Source organism: Humulus lupulus, chromosome 9 (genome assembly GCF_963169125.1).
Source record: "Humulus lupulus chromosome 9, drHumLupu1.1, whole genome shotgun sequence".
NCBI lineage: Eukaryota > Viridiplantae > Streptophyta > Magnoliopsida > Rosales > Cannabaceae > Humulus > Humulus lupulus.
Genome location: NC_084801.1, coordinates 56,616,674 through 56,641,885, shown reverse-complemented (window position 1 = coordinate 56,641,885; position 25,212 = coordinate 56,616,674). Strand labels below are relative to the sequence as shown.

At 41.6% G+C, this 25,212-nt stretch overlaps 1 non-coding gene across 1 annotated transcript; it reads right to left on the bottom strand.

Moving 5' to 3' along the window:
* Positions 1-14,958: 14,958 nt before the first annotated feature.
* On the bottom strand, positions 14,959-15,065 carry LOC133802983 (small nucleolar RNA R71). The gene has a single exon (XR_009877723.1). It is a non-coding gene; the product is annotated as a small nucleolar RNA R71 (small nucleolar RNA).
* Between the last annotated feature and the right edge of the window lie 10,147 nt (positions 15,066-25,212).

The following is a 25,212-nucleotide window of genomic DNA, read 5'->3' as shown; positions in this document are numbered from 1 at the left end:
TTTGATTTTTTATTTTTTTTAAAAATGTGCATGATATATATTAACTATAAATTCTAACAAGTAGTAAAAATACATTTTGTCATAATGTTTGAGACTTTCTATTTGGACAAGAACAAGAAGACATCAAGTAACTCTTTCTAGCACATGGATATGGCACAACACAAACAATATTTAATTAGTACAAGCCCCCAAGGATTTCCTGAGGGAATAAAACCTGACCGTATCAAGGGATTTTGTGAAAATATGTGCAATTTGTTTGTCACATTCAATATATTCTAAGACCAAAGTTTTATTTTCAACAAGATCCTCAGTGTGTCGAGACACATCATCAACACAAAAATATTTTTCATGAGAAATTTTCAAATGTTTTCCCGATCGACCTGGTTCACATTTACCAAAAGAATATTTACTTAAAATCGGTAAATCATGAACATGACTCATACTTCCTATTTTTCTCAAATTTTCACAATCCACATGATCATGTTTTGCATGACACAAATTAGTATCACTCCTTGTAATTGTGTGACAATTGTGTGATTGAGATAATGTGTAACAATTATCGACAGATTTATAACCCTTCAAAACACAATTTCCATCTTGGTCAAGCACAAAAGAATTATCAAGAGAAAAATTTACAGACAAGTCTTGGTCACAAATTTGACTTATACCAATTAGATTAGTATTAAGTCCATAAACCAAAAGAACATTTTGCAACTTTGGTAGTCCTTCAGAATTTAGAGTGCCATTACCAAGTACCTTACAGGACTTACCATCTCCAAATGTGACTTCCCCATTTTTCATAGTCTTGAAGTCAGTGAGTATGCTTTCGTTATCTGTCATATGCCTAGAACAACCACTATCAGAAAACCAAGAATTAGAAGCACATGTTGTAAGACAAGTAAAGGCAGCAAGACATTTGAATTTATTTTTCTTCACCCAAACTTTCTTAGGTGGAGTCCTTTTCTTCAATGGCATTTGTCTCAAATTACCATGATGATTAAAGTAATTTTTGTGAAGAAAATTCATCAAGGTAAAACATTTAGGTCAAATATGACCTTTCACTCCACAAAAATTGCAAATTGGAATAAAATGACCAGATTTTTTATTCTCGAAATTTTTGGTCTGTTTCTCATGTGATGTGACAGATTGAAAATATGATGCCACATGAGTTTGAGTTGTTCCTGCAGAAGGGTCAGTTGTCGAAACAAAAGGAAGATTTCCATAAATATAAATTGTTTTTCCTTTAGGTTTAGATCCATTTGATCCTAACCTAGAAAAATCACAAGCTTTTTGACCTGCAAACAGAAAATCATTCAAAACCATAGATCTATGATTAAGCAATTTGACACCTTTCACAATTTTATCAACTTCATTAGAAAAACGATTGATTTTAGAATGTTTAGCAACAATCTCAATTTCATATTTTTTAACAAGAGAGTCAAGTTCTTCATTTATCTTCTTGAGAACTTTGTTATTTTTTGCCATCAAACGATTATTTGAACATACTTTCAACCATTGATCATACATGTTTTTGTATGATTCTTTCAAAGAATCCTCATCCAAATCGGATTCATCTGAATCACCATGGGAACCCTCATCTGTTGAAATAGTATTATTTAAACAAACAAGGTTCTCATTCACCAGCATAGAAAGAGGTAGGCAAGAAAAAACAGAAGTTAAGGCAAGATTAGAATTTTCTTCCTCATCACTACTTTCAGAGTCGTGGTCACTCCAAGTGACTGCCATGACCTTCTTATTTTTCTTTAAGGTATTGGCACATTCAGCTTGAATATGTCCAAAACCTTCACACTCCCTGCATTGAATACCTTTTTTATTAGTAGATTCAAAAGGTTTTGAAAAATTATTACCTTTGGAGGATTTAGACATGTTTTTCTTGTTACCAATCTTTTTCATAAACTTCTTAAATTTTTTCGATAACAAGATCATTTCATCATCATTTTCCTCATCTGAGCATTCCATTTTCTCTTTGGAAGATTTCAAGGCAATCGATTTCTCCTTCACAGCAAGTGGTTTCTCTTGGCGAATCTTTTGGTTAAGTTCAAAAGTTCGAAGAGATCCCATCAATTCCTCAACTTTCAAGGTGTCAAGGTTCTTTACCTCCTCAATGGCTATGATCTTGGATTGAAACCTGTCAGGAAGAGATCTAACAATTTTCCTAACCAAAACAGAGTCAGACAACTTTTCTCCTAAAGCAAAATATTCATTAGCAATGTCAGACAATTCTTCATAAAACTTAGTGAGGGTTTCTTTTTCAGACATACGAAGGTTTTCAAATCTTGTGGTCAACATTACAAGCCTAGATCACTTAACATCAGTGGTTCCTTCAAATTGAGTTTGAAGGATTTCCCAAGCATCTTTGGCAGACTCACAAGATGAAATTAATTTTATATAACTCTCACCAACACCATTAAAAATTGCATGTAAAGCTTTATTATTATAAATTGACAATTTATCTTCTTTATTAGACCATTCAAATTCAGATTTTACCTGTGTCTTACCGGATTTCAAATCTCTCCCGACAGGTGGTGTCCAACCGGTGAATATTGATCTCCAAGCCCTTTCATCAAGGGATTTGATAAAAGATTTCATCCTTACTTTCCAGTATGGATAATTTGTATCATTTAGAAATGGAGGGCGAGTTATAGATCCACCTTCTGCAAAGATAGACATTTCACAAGGCACAAAACAAACGGAAAAATACAAGATCGCACTAAGAGTTTAGTGACCTGCTCTGATACCAATTGAAATTCCATTTTTAGTAATTACCAAATTAATAAACCATGTGAATTAATTAAAGTGCGGAATGGTAATTAACTGTTTACACAGATAGCAGTTCTGTCGGGACAGAATCCGAACTTGTCACGACAGAAACTGAACACAATAAATAGACAGTGCAAAACAATAAAGAACACACCGAATTTTTACAAGGTTCGGAAACCCTTTCGGATAACCTACTCCTTGGGGCCACGCCCAGAGAATAAACCAATTAGTAAAGAAATAATGTGTACAAAAGCATTGACTTAAACAATGTAAGACTCCCTCTTAAACTATTGCCGCAATCTTGTTGTACTCTTCTCTACGAATCTGATTTGATGAAACGCTAATTCTCTCGAACTCCCTTCAAAGAATAGCGAGTGCACACTTCCTCCCGAAGTGAGACTTAGATAGAATCCTCTCCCAAAGATCCTTATGAACACGTTCACAATAGATATTATCTGTTTACAATGGACTAGATAGATATCCACAAGTACACTCATCACTCTCACAAAGATTAAGGTGAACAAACTTAATCTCTACAAATAAAGACATTCTTCAAAATAAGGTAATGTTTACAAATATTCAAAATGGAAGAGATGAAAATTCCAAAGGCCTTGGCAAGATATTTATAGGCAGGGAAATCGTCCAAGGCCATCATTTTCTGGTATCTTTGAAATCAATTTGCGAATTCCTTTGATTTAGGAAATCAGCCAGCCAGATGCGTTCTGTGTCGACAGAAAAGGAAACTGATGAGTCAGCAGCGAAATTAGTGTTATCTGGCAGAACGAACATGGCCATTTCTTTTGACCATGTTCATTTTCGATACCTTCTTTATTCCAGAAAAGACATAATCCCACATAATCCCTTAAAATAATCTCAAGATATTTGCCTAATATATTTTTACCAAAAATTGATTATTTGAGATAAATAAGGCAACAAATATTTTCACACTTAAAGATATTTTCACATTACAAAATTAGCTGAAAATATTGCTAATTTAATCTGAAAATCAATATGGAGATATGCTACTAATTTTTCTTTAAACATTTAAAATATTTTGTCTAAATTAAAGTTTAGCCAAAAAAGGATTTTACATGCTGGTTAAATCCCGGACCACCCCAGATCATGTAAGCGACCTGACTGAGGTCTTCGTTGTGCTTCGTCGGTTCGGGATGAAGCTCAATCCACATAAGTGCACATTTGGGTTGGCTTCTAGAAAATTCTTAGGCTTCATCATAAGTGCTTGGGGGATCGAGGTGAACCCCAAAAAAATCGAGGCGTTAATCGAAATGCCTTCTCCTCGGAAGCATAAGGATGTTCAAAGCTTGACGGGGAGGATTGTAGCCTTAAGCCATTTTGTCTCTAAGACAACGGATAAGTGTGTCCCTTTCTTCAACATTCTCTGAGGAGGACAGAGATTTGCATGGATAGAGGATTACAAAAAGACATTCCAACAGCTCAAGGCACGTATGGCGAACCCTCCAATACTATCCTAGCCAGTAGAAGGAGAGCCCTTTCTACTCTACATGGCTATGTCAGAGGACGTTGTTAGTGTCGCACTAGTTAGGGAGGAAAACCGCGTTCAGCACCCCGTTTATTACATTTGCAAGAGGCTCCTCAGAGTAGAGTCTAGGTATCTGCTGATGGAGAAGTTAGCCTTCTGCTTGATGATGGCCTCTCGGAAGCTACGACCTTTTCCAGGCACACCCAATTAAGGTCCTAACCAACCACCTGCTCAGACAAGTTCTTTAGAAGCCTGAGTCGTCGGGGAGGCTCTTAAAATGGTCGGTGGAATTAAGTCATTTCGACATTACCTACCTCCCAAGGACTGCCATAAAGGGACAAGCACTCGCCGATTTCATCACCGAGTGTACCGGGAATCAGGAGAGAGCCGAGTACACCCTGGTGGTGGGGCCGGTGTGGAAATTGTTTGTAGATGGATCTTCAAATGAGCATGGTGCAGGGGTGGGACTTATTTTGGTCTCCCCTGAGGGGCATAGAGTACATAGTGCTCTCTGCTTCAGATTCAGAACCTCTACCAACGTAGCAGAGTACGAAGCTTTAATCGCTGGAATTCGAGATATTTAGCGATTCACAACTCGTGGTGAACCAAATTCTCGAAGAATACTAGGCCCATCGCACAAAAATGGCAGCATACTTGGCAAAGGCTCAAGAAATGCATCACAACTTCCGAAAATTCACTATTCAACAGTTGCCGAGGGAGCAAAATTCCAATGCGGACGCCCTGGCAAAGTTGGCTACAACTAAAGATGCCAAATTAATCAGCACTTTCCCCATTGACTACTTGGATTATCCGAGTATCGTGGCTCCAGACGAGGTAGAAATAGTACAACCCCAAGATGGGTGGATGGAGCCGATAATTAAATACCTCGTCTCAGGGGAGTTGCCCCAGGACAAGAAGGTAGCCAAGAAGTTGTTGTACCAAGTGCCAAGGTAAATAATTATGGATAATAAGCTTTACAGACGAGGCTATTATTTACCCCTGCTTCGGTTCGTGTCTAGACCAGAAGCCAGTTCAATACTGCGGGAAGTACATGAAGGTTTTTGCGGTGATCACGCTGGGGGGCAAAGCCTTTCCAAGAAGATATTAAGGCAAGGATATTTTTGGCCCACCATGAATGGAGATGTGATGGATTACGTCAAGAAATGCGACAAATGCAAACGTTTCGCCAACATCCTCCAAACGCCTTCGAATGAGCTTACTCAAATGACCAGCCCATGGCCTTTTGCCATTTTGGGGATCAACCTTATGGGTCTCTTCCCATAGGTAAAGGAGGAGTGAAATACACCATAGTGGTCATCGAATACTTCACGAAGTGGGTCGAGGTTGAGCCGCTCATCAGCATTACCTCCAAAAAGGCTTTGGACTTCGTCATAAAAGATATCGTTTGCCGGTATGGGCTTCTGAGGAAAATAGTGTCTGACAAGGGATTGCAGTTTGACAGTGAAGTGTTCACTTATTTCTGTCAATGGCATGGCTTTATCAAGAGCTTCTCTTACGTAGCCTATCCGCAAGCCAATGGCCAAGTGGAAGGAGTGAACAAGACATTGAAGTCCACTCTGAAGAAAAGGTTGGAGTAGGCGAAAGAAGCTTGGCCTGAGGAGTTACCCAGGGCATTATGGAGCTATTATACCACTGCCCGGACCTCCACCAGTCATTCTCCCTTCTCACTGGCCTACGGATATGAAGTTATGCTCCTTGTTGAAGCAGAAATCTCTACACACCGATGGGATACGTATGATCCGACCACGAACCACGCCTTACTTCGGGAATACTTGGACCTCGTGAAGGAGCTACGCGAAGCTTCTCAGCTACGAGTAGCATCCTACTAGTAGAAGGTGGCCAGGTATTTCAATGCCAAAGTGAAAGACAAAAAATTCGGGGTCGGAGACCTGGTGTTGCGAAGAGTCTTCTTAGCCACCTAGGATCCAAGTGCAGGAGTGCTCAGGCCCAACTGGGAAAGCCCATACCAAGTCAAGAGCGTTATATGTCTGGGAACATATAAATTGGCCTGACTTAGTGGGGAGCTTATTCTGCACGCCTGGAATGCCGAGCATCTTCGCCGAAATTATGAGTAGCATCTGTAACAAACATTTTCTTTTCTTTTTTTGTAAAACCCCTATAGCCTTCGAGCACATATAATGGAAACCGTGTATATAGTAAAACACGGTAGGAAATCTGGTTGTTTTGCCTATGTATTTTTCTTTAGTTTCTGTTACATTTCTATTAATGTTGTGTTACGAACACCCACTTCCGAACAAGTGACCGCAGACCAGTCTCCGTTCACTTGGGGGGCATGGAGCTAGGGTAGCACTACACTGCACAAGAGATGACCTAGGAACTAAACTTGTATGGCGAAGAGGAGTAAGCCTAATGTCGTCATCTCGAGAGTAGAAAGTCTCAGGAAGCTAACCCAGCCTAGCCTATAAAGTATCTTGTTCTGGGCAGAACTACGCTTAGCACCTAAGAGCTAGATAACCCAAGTAGCACGAAAATACACTGGTCATCTCCTGCAGGCATGATGCTCAAGGAGTTCTGACCATGTCTATTGATCTCGAGATGTGAATGAGAGACTGAGTACCCATACTTGGCCTCGAGGGATCTGCGATATGGGGAACTTATCTAGTCGACGAGGGAAGCACCCTTAGTATCGTTGTATTCCATATCTGGAAAAGCCAGGATAACAGTTAGGAATTTAGGTTACCTCCCGAGGACAGCGCGCACCCGGAGAGTAATAATCAAATCCTAATATGTACAATGCACAGGCGGCCTACACCTGGGCCTTTCCATAGCCTCACCTCCCGAGAACAGAGCCTAGGAGGTAGGTATGCACTCGGGGTCAGTGTTGAAACTCTCGGCTACTCGAATAGTGCCCACTCGGGGCCAGTTCTTTTTGCACTCCCGAATCCTTGAAAGCCCGAATCTTTGGGATATAGGGTCGGCCTGCAGTAAATTTCGCGTCAAGGTACGAGCCTACCAGAGTAAATGCGGGACCATATTTAAAATATTTTGAGTTCTTGTTCTCGTGACATTCGTTTTACATTTTAATTTATAGAACCGTGTTTATAATATTTTGAGTTCTTGTTCTCATGACATTCGTGTTACGTTTGAATTTGTAGAACCGTGTTTAAAATATTTTGAGTTCTTGTTCTCGTGACATTCGTGTTACGTTTGAATTTATAGAACCATGTTTAAAATATCTTGAGTTCTTGTTCTCGTGACATTCATGTTACGTTTGAATTTATAGAACCATGTTTAAAATATTGTGAGTTCTTGTTCTTGTGACATTTGTGTTACGTTTGAATTTATAGAACCATGTTTAAAATGTCTTGAGTTCTTGTTCTCGTGACATTCGTGTTACATTTGAATTTATAGAACCATGTTTAAAATATCTTGAGTTTTTGTTCTCGTGACATTCGTGATACATTTGAATTTATAGAACTATGTTTAAAATGTCTTGAGTTCTTGTTCTCGTGACATTCATGTTACATTTGAATTTATAGAACCATGTTTAAAATAATCTGAGTTCTTGTTCTCGTGGCATAGGTGTTACGTCGAATTTAGAGAACCAAAGATCTAAATCAGTTTGTGTGCTTGTTCTCGTGACATTCTAGGTTACGGTGAATTCACAGAACCAAACCAAAAAAACAGCAAGGCAAGCTACATAATTCTTAAATGGGTAGATAGTTACAAATATGCTAGGGGGCTCAAGCAACGATTCGTCTATACCCCAAAAAACTTATGGCACGTAGGCCAAAGTGCAAAAAATACAAGTGGTCTTCGGGAACCTCCGCCAGCAGTTCGATGATTAGATCACCACTGGGGACACCCCTTGGCTGGACTGTCTCGGTAGCGGGGGTCGCCTCGGTATGTTGAGTGGCCTCGGTAGATGGGGTCGCTTCGGCCGTTGGGGAAACTCGGGTTACCTTGACAACTTGGGTAGCTCGGAGGTGCTCGTTGAAGAGGAGCTTGTACTTCTCGGGCTCCCCGGTGAAATCCAAGCTCATGTCCTAATTGTGGTACCAGGACACATAAAAAGCGTCCTCGGCAATAGATTTGGTCTCCTGTTTAAGCTTCTTCACCTGGAACCTAGTAGACCTGTTCATCTCCATGGCTTGGAGGCTTTTTCTATCGGCTAGGTCAGCCCAACCAATAGCCTCCCTAGCCTGCTCCTGGACATGGGAATTCTCCAAGGAAACTTGAGCGATCTCAGCAGTGGCTTTCTTGGTTTCCTCTTGTGCTCGGTGCATGCCATCCACGACCACCTGCTTTTCTCTTTTCTCCCACTACAAATCCTCAGAGATTTTCTGGAGAGCGTCCTCAAGCTCTTGGGAGCATTTTCGCTCGACCTCGAGGGCAGTGTTGGCTCGAGCTAGCTCCTCCGGAGAGCTCTTTGTCTTCTCCTTAAGGGAGGCAACCTTGTCCTGTGACCTTAGGAGTTCGTATGATTTCTCCATCATTATATCTCCCAAGCCTTGGCATGCTAAGGCGCACTGTAATAAAACAAATGTGTTAGCTTGATATCAGTTGGTCAAATCAAATCCAAGACCGGGGCTTATTCAACTTACTCGGTTTGAGGCCACGAGAGAGGCCTCATTACTATCGCCAAGTTGAGAGAAACTTTGGGCATTCAACTCGCACATAGTTGAGCTGACCCCTTGGAGGAGTTCAGCAGCAAAGGGACCAACTATGTCCCCTAACTTGGCGGAGAACAGGGTCTCCAGCTCAGCTCGTTCGATTGGAGGGACGATGGGCCTCTCTCGGGGTGGTTTGAATTGCTGGAAGGCCTCGACTGTCTCGTGCAAGGATTTGTTTCCTTCTTCCACCCTTGCTTCAAAGTGTTGAAGCATCTAGTTATATTGCTCTAGCAGATCCCCTTCGTACCTCTCAGGGTATTCCAGGAGACGTACTCGGGGTGGGATCGCCTCTTCTCCAAGTCGGGGATCGATTCTCGTTCGGGCTCCAAGACTTCGTCAAGTCTTGTCTCTTGTACTGCCTCGTTTGACCCGAGGGAAGAGGGGATCTCCACCACAGGGGGCTCGATGACTGCAAGGGGTTCCCCAGGAGGTATGGAGACTCTCTGCCTCTTGGTTGGGGGAGAAGGATCGGGTTGTTCCCGAGGGCCTGACCCCTCTCCTGCCAAAGAGCTGGGGGGGTGCTCCCAACCTTATGGCAGACCGAGCAATGTCCGCCAATCCAATATGAGATGCAAGAGCAAGGGAAAAGGTTAGCATGCATACTATACAAGGACAATACAAAAAAATAAGCCACTCGGAGGCTCACCATGAACTGAGCCTTGGTGCAGGCAGTGAGGGTGTGCTATCCTATTCCTTGCATCGCAGCAAATATTGGTGCCATACTGGCGAAACCAACTCGACGTCAAGGATGTCACTCGGTCTAAGGGTACAAATCCACGGAGGTAGGTTGCTTCCTAGTGTGATGGAGATATACATCTACAAGATCTAGGTAGTCTTGGAATTCTTCCCTAGTCGAATGTCGATGTAGATTTGACCACAACGAAGAAGGGTTGGAGAAGCCCAGACATGGTCGGGGCTTATCCTATCACTCACTCAGGCAGCAGACGATAGAACAAGAAGTGAGTTACCTGAGTCCAGGTGGGAAGCTTCCATCCCTGCTTCAAGTTCTGCCTCGAGGTCCTTGTCCTCTTAGGCCTCTCGCGCCTCCTCAATGGCTCGAGTGTTCACTAACCTCTCCTCTACCAACCGCCTGTGGAATGCCTTCTTGGCCAACTCCTTTATATAGTTGATATGACAAGACCCTAGCTCCTGAGACTTTTTGGATTTGCGGTATTTGGTAAGCTCCAGGTTGCTTATCTGCTGCCCAACGTTGAGGAGCCCCAACCTAATAAGATTCAACTCCGTCACCAAGACACTAAGGTCCAGGTCTTGGTCGGGAAAAGCCTTCATCGCCTGGAGATGATCCTCGAAGAGCTGAATGAATGGGGTTCGACAGAAAGGACCTATTCAAAAGGAAATTGCTAAGTTTAAAAAATAGAAGCCTTAGCAAGGCAAAGAATAACTGTGTTCAGAACGATACTCATCTACTCGAGAAAAATTGAGGATTAAGGTCGGGTTGCTGCGGGTCAGGAAGCCATCTATGAAGAAGAATGCATCCTTGTAATCCTGAGCGTAATTCTCGTTGTGGTGGGGAGCCTTGTAACTGAGCGATGAAGCGGGGTACTTCACCAGAGAGTAGTATCCATCCTGCTTAGACCCCTTCTTCCGAGGGGTGGTCTTGAAACTGTAGAAATACAGGATCTCTGCTGGTGAAGGCTCTGGACATTTCTGTCTCAAGAACAAAATGTACATCCCCGTGAGTACTCTATAGGCATTGGGGGAAAGCTGGAAGGGGGCTATCCCCACATACTTCGGAAAGTTAACGAAGTACTACTTGAGGGGTAAGGTAGCCCCTGCCATCAGGTGGGCCTGGCTCCAAGCACCCAGGCCAAAGACGCTGCGGTGCACCCGCTCAGACTCCCGGCAAAGGCGGATGAGGCATTTGTCTCCAATTGAATAATACCTCATGATTGCTTCCAGGGCCTCGGGATGTTGGAGCAGTGTGCGGTAGTCTTCCGCCTCGAATGAATCACCCTCATATGTTTGCAACGGGTGTGGAACAGGGGCCTTGTTGACCTCCTCCATGGAGAGCCCTGAATCCTCACACCTGAGAGGCCTCACCGCCACCTGGAGGTCAGGGCAGATGGTTTGTTCCCTGTCCAGTGCTTGGACCCCCATCCCTGCGTCACCCTTGGAGATATCTCGCGCGCGGGTCATGTCAGAGATTTTCTGGTCAAATAGGTAAAATTCGTGCTTCTGCAGTTGATGGATTTCCTCAGACATCTAAGACAAAAATCCAAGCAGTTAGCATTCTGATCGAAGGAAAAATGGCCAAAATACAAATGACTTTAAGAACATTGCTCGAAAGGAAAAGGAAAGTTTTGGGGGTACGAGGCATCCCCGGCGCCTAACGACAGGCTAGGGAAGATAGACTTACCGAAATCTGGAAATTTCCTAGATTCCGGCCACAAATATAGAAGCGCGAAGTTGATAGGAAAATCGTGAAAGTCATTTCGAGAGAATCGAATGTCAACATATGCCTAAAACAACTTATGAAGACAAAGAACAGACTCTGGAATCCTACATTATTTCCATTCCTAAACGTATATCAAAAAAACACTAGACACACCAAAGAAAATGGATTAAAGATGCTTACACAAGATAAAACGGAGGTAGGTGCTGAGGTGAGTTCTCACTTTGAAGTGCTGCTTGCTGTCTGACCAGAAATAAAAAGACTCACGCCAGTTGTCCAAAACTCCGGGAAAATGGTTGAAGACAAGAGAGAAGAGGGCGCGTTGAGAGGTTTTATGATTTTCGAATGGTTGTGCTATGAGACTGAAAGTTTATTGGGTTTTTATACCCAGTAAAATGTATCAGAGAAGCAGTGTCCCACAACCGTCAGATGAGTAGATTCACGAAAGTAATATGACAGTCAGGGTTCAAAAGGTGTGGATCGCAATCATTGTTTTCTTTGAGATAAGACACCTCAGGCACAAAGTAGACGTTCGGGATATCAAGGTGACCCTTAATATAATGCACATATTGATGGGCCTAGCAATGGGGTATTGACACGTGGTTTTGCTTTTCAGAGTGACATTAGAGTAAGTCCAAACATTTACCGTCTGAGGACTCTTCGAAATCTTCCTTAGATTGAAGTCTCTACTATTCGAGGACAAGTAGAGACTTGGGGGGCAAATTATGTCCATATTTTTTCACCACCGACACATGGCAACCCCCAATGCCTGGATAGGATGTTCGTAGACATCCTCGGGGCATGTTACTGCCCGAGGCCTGTAGTCGGAACAAGGGTCTTCCTAGATGAGGCCTTATCCTTGACGGGGACCGTAGGTGCTTTGGTGGGTTATCCCCCCGATGCACAGGGTCGGAGATGAAAGTTCTCTAGCTCGGATAGTTAAGGCGAGGGCTCTCGTCTCTCGGTCACCTTCCAGGTCTGAGGTCTTAGTTCTCAGACCTAGGACAAGGAGCGATGTGTCAGTAGGAGCAGGCTTTAAGAATCAAAAGATTGTCTGTCTACTTTTGTGGGCGATCCGTCAACTGGGTTGCCTAGGTATAACTCGACAATTCACATGCCCACTATGCCGCCTGACACAGAAATGTGTGCAGCATGCCCTGACAGTCCCAGGGGCATGTTCCCCGTAAAGTGGTTACCTTTCTACTGTGGGCCCCGCAAATCCCGCATTGGGCTAAAGCCTCTATTCATTGCAGCCCAATGCATTGAAGGGTATTAATCCCTCAATTATGGGAGGAATATGGATTAGTTGTGTATGATTAACATTAATGATCCCAACCAATATAAATAGGGCTGGAATCTCATTGTAAGGGGATCAGTTTTTAATGGAGAAATACTGATACTCAGAGCAATCTAAACACTGCCTAAGAAGATACTGTAAAAGCTTGCAACTACCGGCAAGCAATCTCCCTAATAAAAAAGACTCATGGACTAGGGTTCTTTTATAAGCTAAACCACGTAAAAATATGTGTTCATATAGCTATTTCTTCAACCTCCTTTATATACGTTGAAGGTCAAAAAAAGGCAGTCAACAGTGGTAATCTTGAGTCTTTATGTTTGTTTTGTGCAAGATTACGCTTTTGTTTCTCTTTGTTGTAGGTCGGTGCGTTGAATCATGAGTTAAATGAAGGGGAAATGGTGGGAAAATGGAGCTTATGGTGGTTATTTGACTTAAATTGGCACTAAGGATGAATAATAATAAGTTTTGATGAAGGAAGGATGTCAAAAGGTTAAATTTTGAAGAAAAAAATGGAATTAAAGTCGTGGCATTGGCTTAAGGGCCGCGAATCTAGTAAAGTCAGAGGCTGAAATGTTGCTAAAAGGAATTAGATTCATGACTTGGTCAATAGAGTCGCGGCGCTAGTAGAAGTCAGAGGTAACGCCTGTAGATGTTAACTAGATGCTGAAGAGCTAAAATAGAACACAAGCCGCGACCTAGGAAAGGCCAAGTCGCAACCCACCTATGAATAAAAGAAAAATATCATGTTTCTTTGGTATAAGTTCATACTTTAGGTGTTGATTAGGGTTAGGTCAAATTTTAATTACATTTTTAGAGATCAAATTTGATTATTAGACAAGTTTTTCTACACTTTCATATTTTTTATTTCTTCTTCAAGTCTTTCAATTTTTATATTTCTGAATAATCATTTTGTTGTTTTAGTCATGTCTAATATGAACTAAACACCTCTATCTAGGGGTTAATGTAGTCGCTTGGATTTCTATTTAATGTTATTATGATGTTCTATTAATTCTTCTTCTTTATTCTAATCTATATAATGTTTTTTAATGCTAGTAAATATCTGATCAATATTTGCTTGATTTATAATTTTGATTCAAAATTCGAAAGATGAGAATTGAATATGCTATCGTTATATCAACATAGGTTACATATTGGACAAAAGTACTTGTATGACTTGTGCAGTAATTAGGTTTCTATGCTTATTGTCTGCTTTATGTATAAGTTTATCACAGAGATGTAGAAAACATGCATATAGCTTGATATCTTATATCTTGAAAAAGAATATGAATCAATTTATGTTAACCTGCTATTAGAATAGGAAGAAAAAAACTTAGAACTAATTAATAAAATTAATAGAATGAAAAGTTTATGAAGTTAATACCCTAGGTCTTTTTATTATTAATTTTCATCCTTTGATTAATTGTCTTGTTTATAGTTATTGAAATTGTGTTTGTAGTTAGATATATTCATCTTAATTTTACTTTCCAAATAGAAAGTAAAGAACGATTATTGGTAATTGGTTAATTGTCTCTGTGGGACGATATCCATTCTTCCAAAATTTATTACTTGACACGACCACGTACCCTTGCATGCATATTTTATCGATTAAGTTTGGCGCCGTTGTCGGGGACTTAATACCTTGTATAAAAAATTAATTATTTTTTGTTCTATTTTGGTTTTTATATTTTACACTCATTTGGATCAAGGCTGTATCGTGTTTCATGAATTATTGGTATATGCGAGGAAGTAGACAAAAGGAGCTCATAACGGTAGATCTTGAAATTGAAAGAACGTGCAGAAAGAACCGAAAGATAAAGAAAAGGTTGGATTTTTCCATGGCTGAGAATCAAGGAAATGCTACTAATGTTAATAATATCCCAAATATTGCAGAGGTTCCAGTGGAGCAAGGACCAAGGACGCTTAAAGACTATGTACTTCCTACTGTCACAGGAGTGCATTCATGCATTAGACACGTCACTATTGATGCAAATGATTTCGAGATTAAGCCAAAAATATTACAAATGGTGCCCACGGAAGTTCAGTTTGGTGTAGATGGTGCAAATGGTGCAGTCAATTGTTCAGTTTGGGGGGGTTGCCCACGGAAGTTCCAAATTTTCACATAGCCAATTTTCTGGAGCTATGTGCAACATTTAAGATGAATGGAGTGAGTGACGATGTGATATTATTTCCATTCTCTCTATGAGACTGGGCAAAAATTTGGCTAATTTCACTGCAAGCTAATTATATCACAACATTGGAGGAGTTAGCCCAGAAATTCTTAGCAAAGTTTTTCCCTCCAGCAAAAGCTGCAAAGTTGAGAGGGGAAATTAACAATTTTTACCAGACAGAAGGGGAATCGTTGCATGATGTATGGGAAAGATTTAAAGAGTTGTTAAGGAAGTGCCCACATCATGGTATAGAGAAGTGGATGTTGGTCCACAATTTTTATAATGGGTTGAATGGTACTACTCATACCATAATAGATGCTGCAACAAGAGGTACGTTCATGAGCAAGAGTGCTAATGAGGCATATGAATTGCTAGAGGAGATGGCAATGAATAACTACCAGTGGCTAACTAAAAGGGGAAAATCCAAGAAGGTGGGTAGTATGATTGAATTACCTGTCATTACAATGTTTACAGTGCAAGTGGCCACTTTAACGAAGCAGTTACAACAGAGCAACCTGACAGCCCAAACATGCAAGTTTAGAGTTTATGTGGGGCATGTGGAAGTGCTCATCAATTAAATCAGTATCATGCCATGGATATGAATAATATACCTATGGAACAAGTCCAAGATATAGGAAAATTTCAAAGACCAACAAACATCCCCTTTTCGATGTCATATAACTAAAGGGTGGAGGAATCATGCTAAATTCTCTTGGACAAATAATCAAGCTGCACAACAACCTTTCCCTCAAAATGAGAAACAATTTCCACCTCCACAGCCACAACCAAATCAACCTACACATATGAAACAACTTGAAGTACAAACCGATGTATAGAACCAGTTCATGACAGAATCTAGGGCATCTATCAGGAGTTTGGAGACTCAAATGGGGCAGTTGGCTACTTTGATGACAAACCGTGCTCAAGGGAACTTACCCAGCACTACTGAGGTAAACCCAAAAGAGCAATGCAATGCAATATCCTTGAGGAGTGGCAAGGAGTTAAAAGAGCCAAAAGTAGTTGATAAGGAGAAGGAAGTGAGTGGGCCTAATGTTGCTGAGAATTTAGAGAAGTAGCCAAAAATAAGTATAGATCACCATATAAAGATCCCATATCCTCAGAAGCTTCAAAAGAATAAGCTTGATAAGCAGTTTTCTAAATTTTTGGATATCTTTCAAAAGCTACACATTAATATCCCGTTTGTTGAGGCACTTGAACAAATGCCAAGTTATGTGAAGTTTATGAAAGAAATTTTGTCAAATAAAAGAAAGCTAGAGGATTATGAGGCAGTGGCACTTACTAAGGAGTGCAGTGCGATACTTCAGAAGAAACTACCTCCAAAGCTTAAAGATCCCAGTAGTTTCAATATACCATGTTCTATAAGGGGCTCAATGGTGACAAAGACTTTATGTGATTTAGGGGCCAGTGTGAATCTAATGCCTCTATCAATCTTTCGGAAGTTGAATTTGGGAGAAGCTCAGCCTACTACTGTGTCTTTGCAGATGGCAGATAGATCACTCAAAATCCTCGTGAGTAATTGATGATGTATTGGTAAAAGTGGACAGATTCATCTTTCCTACGGACTTTATTATTCTTGATATGGCGGAAGATGAAAATATTCAAATAATACTTGGAAGACCATTCTTGGCTACAGGTAGGGCTTTGATCTATGTACAAAAATGTGAGTTAAAGCTACAAGTACAAAAAGAGGAGGTAATATTTAATATTTTTGCGGCAACGAAAATTCCAACTTGTTGTAGAGTTAAAGTGGTAAAACAAGGAGAGAACAAGTTGGAAGTTTCTAAGCAAAAATCCATGGTTAAAAGTGGAATGCAAAAAGTCTGTCATCGTTTAAAAAGGTTCTTTAGTGAGAGGATTCGAATGTTACATGAGCGGGGTAGAGGGGAGGACTTGATCTATGTTGAATATGAAAGAAAACAAGTGTTCGGCTAAATGACGTTAACGACAGTGCATGTGGAGACATTCCAATCTTTTATTTGCATTTTTTTATTAGTTTTATTTATGTTTTGGATTATGAGCACTTCAATTTTAGTATTTTGTTTATTTTTAATTGATTTTATTTTCTGTTAAATATGAGACTAATTTGAGTTGTAGCGCTACTTTGGGCTTCAACATAATGAACTATGGGATAACCAAAAGTTGTCCTTTCCCCATTTTCGATTCACCATCTTGATCCATATCATTTTAAGTATTATGAGGTGTCAGGTAAGTTTCTTTTCCTTAGCTTTTATTTTAACATTGGGGACAATGTTTAAGTTAAGTTTGGGGGAAGAATTTATTGTTTGTGTTTGTTGTGTTTTGTCTATGTTGTTTAGAGTGTTAGTTGAATCAAGCTGACAATAATTAGCCAATGATAATATGATTGAATGATATGCTATATAAATTGAATGAGAATGAAGCTATAAAAATTTGTGTGCTTGGTTGAAATTCTCTTTTAATTTACATGGGTCTACTTAAATATTGAGAGTTTAATCATGATTTTTAATAAATTTTGTGTGATTGAATATTATTTATGCTTGCTGAATTTTTAAAATATAATGAAATAAAAATTGAAATTGGTTTATCCTAGAACTTGTTTGCTTGTTATTTGAGACAAAATCCTGGATTGTGCATGCTTAGGAAGATGATTTAGGCAATTCTTTGGAACATTTGAGCCTTTCAAGCCAACCTTGATTTATCAAATCCCTAGTTACCTAATTTTGAGCCTAATTTGATTCTTTTTGTTTGACATTTATTTTGAGCTTATTTAAAACTTGGTTATTTTTCCTTCCCTTTGATATACCATAAGCATATGAAAAGTGATTGGGAGATGGTTTGTAATGAGGTTTATATTTAGAAATTTGTGTCAAGAGAAGTAGAAAAGTTGAAAAAAAGTATATTGAAAATTAACTACAGTCCAATTGAAAATACAAAGAAATAAGTTTGGGGGAGTGTAGTATCATTAGAAAAAAGAAGAAATATTGGGAAACTTGGGATTGGTTTTTTTGGGTATTTGAGTGGATAAAGGTTGAATTGTTTGGTTGAGTACTTATGGTATATTTTGAGCCTAAATGACATTTTCATCTACCTTAACCTAAGTCTTTCAATTATAAGCTATGAAAGTCCTATTGATTTTTTAGCATGTATTTTCTATATTAGTGGAGATTAGTAAGTATAGCAAGCTTATGGGGTAATGATATTAATTGATTGTAATGAAAAAAAAAATTGGTGAGCATGAATTGATTCGAATACATTTTATTTATTAATCATTATTTTGAGAGCTTTTATTTTTGTTTTGACATAAGTTAATTGGAAGAATGTTTTGACCGAAATTCTGGATTATAAGTTGATTTTACTGAAGATTATATATAGGCGTGAATTATTGTTGTCGACTTGATTCAAGTGTGTTTGTTGTTTAGGTTTTTAGTCGAGTCTGTTTATTGATATATTCTTTACTCGAGGGTGAGTAAGGAGTAAGTTTGGGGGAGTTTGATAACTCCATTTTAGTGTCGTTTTAGAATGTGATTTTGTGGTAATCTTGAGTCTTTATGTTTGTTTTGTGCAAGATTACACTTTTGTTTGTCTTTGTTGTAGGCCGATGCATTGAATCATGAGTTAAATGCTAAAAGAAGAGGAAATGGTTGAAAAATGGTGCTTTTGGTGGTTGTTTGACTCAAATTGGCGTTGAGGATGAATAATAATAAGTTTTGTTGAAGGAAGGATGTCAAAAGGTAAAAATCTGAAGAAAAAAAAATGGAATTAAAGTCGCGGCATCGGCTTAAGGGCCGCCACTCTAATAAAGTTAGAGGCTGAAGGGTTGTGGAAGGAATTAGAGTTGCGACTTGGTAAATAAAGTCGCAGCGCTAGTAGAAGTCAGAGGTAAACCCAGGAGGTCCATGGAGAGGCGGGCCACGACCTAGGTTTATAGGGTCGCAACGCCTGTAGATGTTAACTAGATGCTGAAGTGCTAAAAAAGGACACGGGCCACGACCTTGGAAAGACCAAGTCACGGCCCACCTATGAAAAAAAGAGGAAATCATGTTTTTTTGGTATAAATTCATACTTTAGGTGTTGATTAGGGTGAGGTCAGATCTTAGTTACGAATTTAGAGATTAAATTTGATTCTGAGACAAGTTTTTCTGCACTTTCATATTTTTTATTTCTTCTTCAAGTTCTTGAATTTTTATGTTTCTGAATAATTATTTTGTTGTTTTAGTCATGTCTAATATGAACTAAACACCTCTATCCAGGGGTTAATGTAGTCGCTTGGATTTCTATTTAATGTTATTATGATGTTCTATTAATTCTTCTTCTTTATTCTAATCTATATAATGTTTGCTTAATGCTAGTAAATATCTTATCAATATTATGATTTTGATTCAAAATTCGAAAGATGAGAATTGAATATGTTATCGTTATATAGACATAAGTTACATATTGGATGAAAGTACATGTATGGCTTGTGCAGTAATTAGCTTTCTATGTTTAATGCCTGCTATATGTTTAAGTTTATCATGGAGATGTAGAAAACCTGCACATAGGTTAAGATCTTATATCTTGACAAAGAATAGGGATCGATTTATGTTAACCTGCTATTAGAATATGAAGAAAGAAATTTAAAACTAATTAAAAAAATTAATAGAATGAAAAGTTGATGAATTTAATACCATAGGTATTTTTATTATTAATTTTCATCCTTTGATTAATTGTTTTGTTTATAGTTATTGAAATTATGTTTGTAGTTAGATCTATTCATCTTAATTTTACTTGCCAAATAGAAAGTAAAGAATGATTAATGGTAATTGGTTAATAGTCTCTGTGGGACAACATCTGTTCTTCCGAAATTAATTACTTGGCACAACCACGTATACTTGTGTACATATTTTATCAATCATTGGCTAGTAAATAGCCACTAACAAGGTTTCTACTCATTTCCGGTACATACAAGACATTCACAAGTCCTTCTTGCCAGATGTGAAGAACAAATCAATATTTCCCTTTCCTTCAACCTTGGTCCTTTTCTCATTGCCCATTTGTATCTCATGCCCTTCCTTTGAAGATTCATAGGTCTTGAAAAGAGTTATATCATAGGTAACATGAATGGTGGCACAAGTATCATACCACCACCCACTCACCTTTCAATTAATGGCATTAACTTCGCTTGGTGTTGCCACTAGCTCCTCTTGGTTTGAATTGACTCGTGCCTCATTATTTGGGCTCCTCTTAAACCTGCAATCTCTAGCAAAGTGATCATTCTTGCCACGCACAAAGCAAGGTCCCTTGGAACTTTTTAATTGTCTCTCATTCTTCTTGGGACCCAAGGGTTTTTTACCCTTGCCCTTGTTCTTACCATTTCCTTTATCCTTGTTAGGAGGGTTAGCCACCACATTGGCCTTAGAAGTCTCTTCATTGGACTTCTTTTCATTCATATCTCTAGAGAGAGATTCCTCCTCAATTCTCAAGTGTTTGAGAATTTCCTCCAAGGAAATCTCTTCATTTTTATAAGAATTTTCTTTCTATAGTTTCTCCAAGAAAGAGGTAACTTGGCTATAATGGCACCAACAAGAAATTATTCCAGCAATACAATCTTAAGAGTAGACAATTTAATCACAATAATGTGCAACTCATGAATTTGAGGGAGAAGGGGTTTTATTATCATAAAATTTAAATTCCATATATTGAGTAATAAGGAATTTCTTATTACCTTCTTCTCCCGCTCTTCTTTTCCAAGGCCTCCCAAATTTCCTTGGCAGTCATGGTGTTGGTGTAGAGATCATAGAGCCTATCCTAGATGGCATTGAGGATGTGACCTCTACATATCAATTCATCTTCTTTGCGCTTCTTCCTTTCTTTGACAACTTCTTGAGTATCATCTTCCATGGGCTCTTCCAAGGATTTTAGGTCTTTATCCAAACATAGAACACTTTTTGTTGACGGTGAGAACTCGTCAACTAAGTTGAGTTGGAAAAATTATCAAGTCAAGGTCTCTAATGGAAAAGCTGTAGAAACTTAAACAATCTCTCAAAAACATTGATAGAACGATAATGGAGAATTCAGTCCTTCATTCACACTCAAGCCTTTGCTACAGTAAAATTCCCAACCCCCTCTCAGGTGGTGTTAGAGTTCATTTTATAGTAGGCTCTAATGGCCTTAGGTACATGGTGGTCCAGGAGACCAAGTGGTACATAAGTACTATGTCAGGGGAGTGACTTCAGAGGTTGTGGTCGTACATCCAATACAGGAGCAGGTGTCAGGAGGATGCCTCCACTACTTGTCTGTACCCATGTCTGATGAGTGGTGGCAGGCATAGTGGCGCAGGTGGTAGTGGTGTCGACTTTGACCCTTGGCCATAGACGTACGGGCCATAACTCTTATCCCAGCAGTCCCACTGATACCAGTGTACGTACTCTGTACTAGGTCGTACAAGTATGTCCCATTCGACTCGTACTGGAGCCTCTAGGCATAGGGGTCTCAAGGTGTAAGGAATGGGAACCTTGGTGCATGGCTCTACTCATGTGGCAACTAGGTGACGTAGCTCTCATTCCTTCGCGAGGCCCCCTTGGAAGGCTTATTGATGGCGCGACTCTCTTGGCTGTTCACGAGGCCAAGTGTGCTGCGGATGTGACCCTCGTGAGGACATGGGCGAGGCCACCATTCGGGCCTAAATGGCGAGGTCACTCTGGAGCCATGGGTGAGGCCATCACGGGGCCTAGATGGCGAGGCCACTACGTGGGCATGGGCGAGGCCACCACGGGGCCTAGATGGCGAGGCCACTCCGTGGACATGGGCGAGGCCACCACGGGGCCTAGATGGCGAGGCCACTCCGTGGGCATGGGCGAGGCCACCACGGGGCCTAGATGGCGAGGCCACTCCGTGGGCATGGGCGAGGCCACCACGGGGTCTGAATGGCGAGGCCACTCTGGAGCCATGGGTGAGGCCACTCCGTGGGCATGGGCGAGGCCACCACGGGGCCTAGATGGCGCGTGCCCATATTTGCGAGGCCACGAGGCGTTCGGGCGTGGCCGAGCGAGGCCACCTGGTGCATGCGGGCGTGGCCGAGCGAGGCCACATGGTGCGTGCGGGCGTGGACGAGCAAGGCCACCTGGTGCGTACGGGCATGGCCGAGCGAGGCCACCTGGTGTCCGAGCGTGGCCGAGCGAGGCCATGGCTTCTATGTCGTGTAAATGGGGGGTTCATGGCATCGATCTCATATTTTCCCTTGGTGAGATTTTGAGCATCAACAACACTTCCCCCCCCCCCCCCCCCCCCCCCCCAAGTCTAGGAGAGTACCTTTAGGTGCTCTTGTAGACTATTCACCTTAGTTCTTATAGATAGGCCTTCATGCGTGGCTTAATATTTCCACCTTACTTCCTTGGCTTAGTGGTTTAGAGAACCCTTCCTTCAAGAGGTAAGGGGTTCAATCCCCCATCACCTCACTTTTTCCGTAGTTTTTTTTTTCTTGGGGTATCTATTTGGAGACTAATACATCCTTTTGGTCTATTTTTGCAGGCCAATACTGTGGCTCTACGGTTTCCCAAATCGTCTAGCAACCTCTCTGCGTCTACTGCTGAGAGGGACTGCCTGACAGCCCGGGTCCAGGAGCTCGAGAAAGAGCTTGAGAAAACCCAGTCTGAGCTAAAGAAGGTCCGGGCTGAACTTGCCACCTCGTCGAGGAGGAAGCTGAAGGCGGTTGCCAAGGCCAAGGAGCTGAAGGACCAAGTTGCCATCCTGAAGAGCGAACTCCAAGTGACCAAGGATATCGTGACGGTGTCGCAGGAGAGGGTTACTTATTTAGAGGCCGAAGTCGAGTCTATCAGGGTCGAACTCCAGACTGCAAGGGCCGAAGTCGAGGTTACCAGGACCCCTTGCAGGAGAGAAGTGCTTCCTTGGAGGCAGAGAAGACTGTCATTGAGTACAGGTCCATAGACCGCGCCCTTTACAACGTATGGAGGTAGGATCCCAATTTGATTTCTCTTCTTTTGGTGAGCATGCCGTCGATCGAGCGGCCATGTGGAGTGTCTCTTATACTACTGCATTCGAGGCCCTTTTGAGCCTGTATGATGGGGTTTGGTTGGTTCCCCTCTTTTATTTACCAAGCTGGAGGTCCTTGGAAGCCCATGTGAAAGGGTTCACTGGGACCTCTTTTGGTGCCCCTTAATTACTCTTATAAGGATATTTTGACCCCTTGGGTCCTAGCTATCCTTTTATATATTCTTGCGCGCGCTTATTATTTTTTGCGAGAAGCGTCCCTCTCATCATTATGCATAGTACTATTTTTGCAAGGGTCCCTTTTAGGACCCTTTTTGGCTAGACGGCTTGGTGGCCGCTCTAGACTTATTAGTGTTGTCACTATATATTTTTCTTTCGTAAGACCTTTTGGCCTCCTTGATGTTCACAAGGGTAGCTAATCCTTGTAAACCCAAGGGATGTCTTGCAAGGTCCTCTCCCTGTTTTCTGTATTTAAGGACTTCGCCTAAGGCCCCGATATAAGGGGTCCTTCTAGGACCTCCCATTAAAGGGTCCTTTTTAGGGCCATGGTCCCTTTTGGGTCCTCCTGGTGGAGGGCCCTTTTTAGGATCCTCCTGGTGCATAGGATCCTTTTTAGGATCCTGGTGTAAGGGGTCCTTCTTTGGGTTCTCCTGCTTGTTGCTTGCTTTGTCTTCACAGGCCACTTCCTCCTGATGGAGGGCCCTTTTTAAGATCCCCTATTAGAGGGTCCTTTTTAGGAGCCTCTTTTTTAGGAGTCTCCTTTTTAGGAGGGCGAGGGGTCCTTTTTAGGATCCTCCGTTAGAGGGCCCTTTTTAGGTTCCCCTCGCTAGCTGCATGTTATTGCCTCCTGTCCTGCTCCCCAAGTGTTTGGTGAAATTTATTTCGGCTGATGCCTGCGTAGCGAAGAAAAATAACACATGAAGTTGCAAATAGTTTCATTCATAATACGCGGTTTACAACTGACTTTGTAAATAAAAAAGGGGGTTACATCTAACTAGGAGGTTACCTAGGTAGCCTCTTTGATTCTTACTTGCTTAAGCTAAAACAAAGAAGAACAAACTAAACATAGGTTCTTTTGGCCCTGAGAGCTGAAGCCTTGCTGGTAGTACTTCTTGAGAGGCTCCGTAACCCGTGGGTCCAATCTTCTGCGGATCTAACTTGTGTAGGTCGCTCCTTCATACACAGCCATTGTCATTGGTATAGATGGTTTGGTGGCTGCGCGGAGGGACATGTTATAGCATTCCCTCGCTTCCTTCTGCTCCCCTTTCACGCATGCTACTCCCCCAGGGGTTGAGAATTTCATAGCCAGGTGATACACAGAAGTTATCGCCTTCAATTCTCTCAGAGAGGGTCTCCCTAATACCGCATTGAAGGCTGAGATGCACTCCACCACGACAAAGTTAGCCATTACGGTGGTTTGCTTGGTTGCTCCCCCATGGTGAGGGCTAATTCGATTGTCCCTAGGGGTTGCATCGAATCTCCCGTAAACCCATATAAAGTCGTAGTGCAAGGTTTTAGGTGACGGAGGCTCAACCCCATCTTCTCGAGCGCTGGTCGATACAAAATGTCCACAGAGCTCCCGTTATCCACCATGATCCGACGTACCCTCATGTTAGCAAGCTAGGCGGTTAGCACCAGGGGGTCATTATGAGGGAAATGCACCCCCTGTGCATCTTCTTCAGTGAAAGTTATTGAGTCATTCTCGCCTTTGAAGCTCTTCGGGGGGCGCTGCTCCAAACTTAAAACACAAGGTGGTGGACTTCATTTGGCCTCCTTGGCGTACTTGTCTCGCCCCTTCCTTGAATCACCTCCGACTCCTGGTCCTCCAAAGATGGTCCTGACCTCTCCCTGCACTTCTGGGGCCACCCCTCGTGCCCGCGGAGGGGACTCTCCTTCTTCTGGCCTTTGGTTCTCCTTGCGCACATATCTGCCCAAATGTCCCCGGCGGATGAGCTCCTCGATTTCCACCTTCAAATCGCTGCACTCCGCGGTGGTGTGGCCGATATCCTTGTGATATCGGTAATACTTGCCCGGGTCTCTTTTAGACCGATCCTTTTTTATTGGCGGGGGCCTTTTAAAAGGGACCTGGTTTTTGTTCGTAATGAAAATATCCTCTCTCGCATGGGTGAGGTCTGTGTAAAAAGTGTAGGGGCTCTGTATGTGCTCACCAGAGCGTTGGTGCTTCCGGGGACGATCGTCCCTCGTTCCCTCATATACACCCTTCTTCTTGGCACGGCTTTGGTTTTACTGGGCAGAAGGTTTCGGGGGCGATGGGCCTTTTCCAACTTTAAGGATTTCGTGACCATCCTCCATGCGAATGTACTTTTGTGCCCGCTCGTAGAAATCATCCAAGTCCGTGACCTCTCTCTTGAGCATGTTATCCCATAACTTGCTCCCTGGGCGTACTC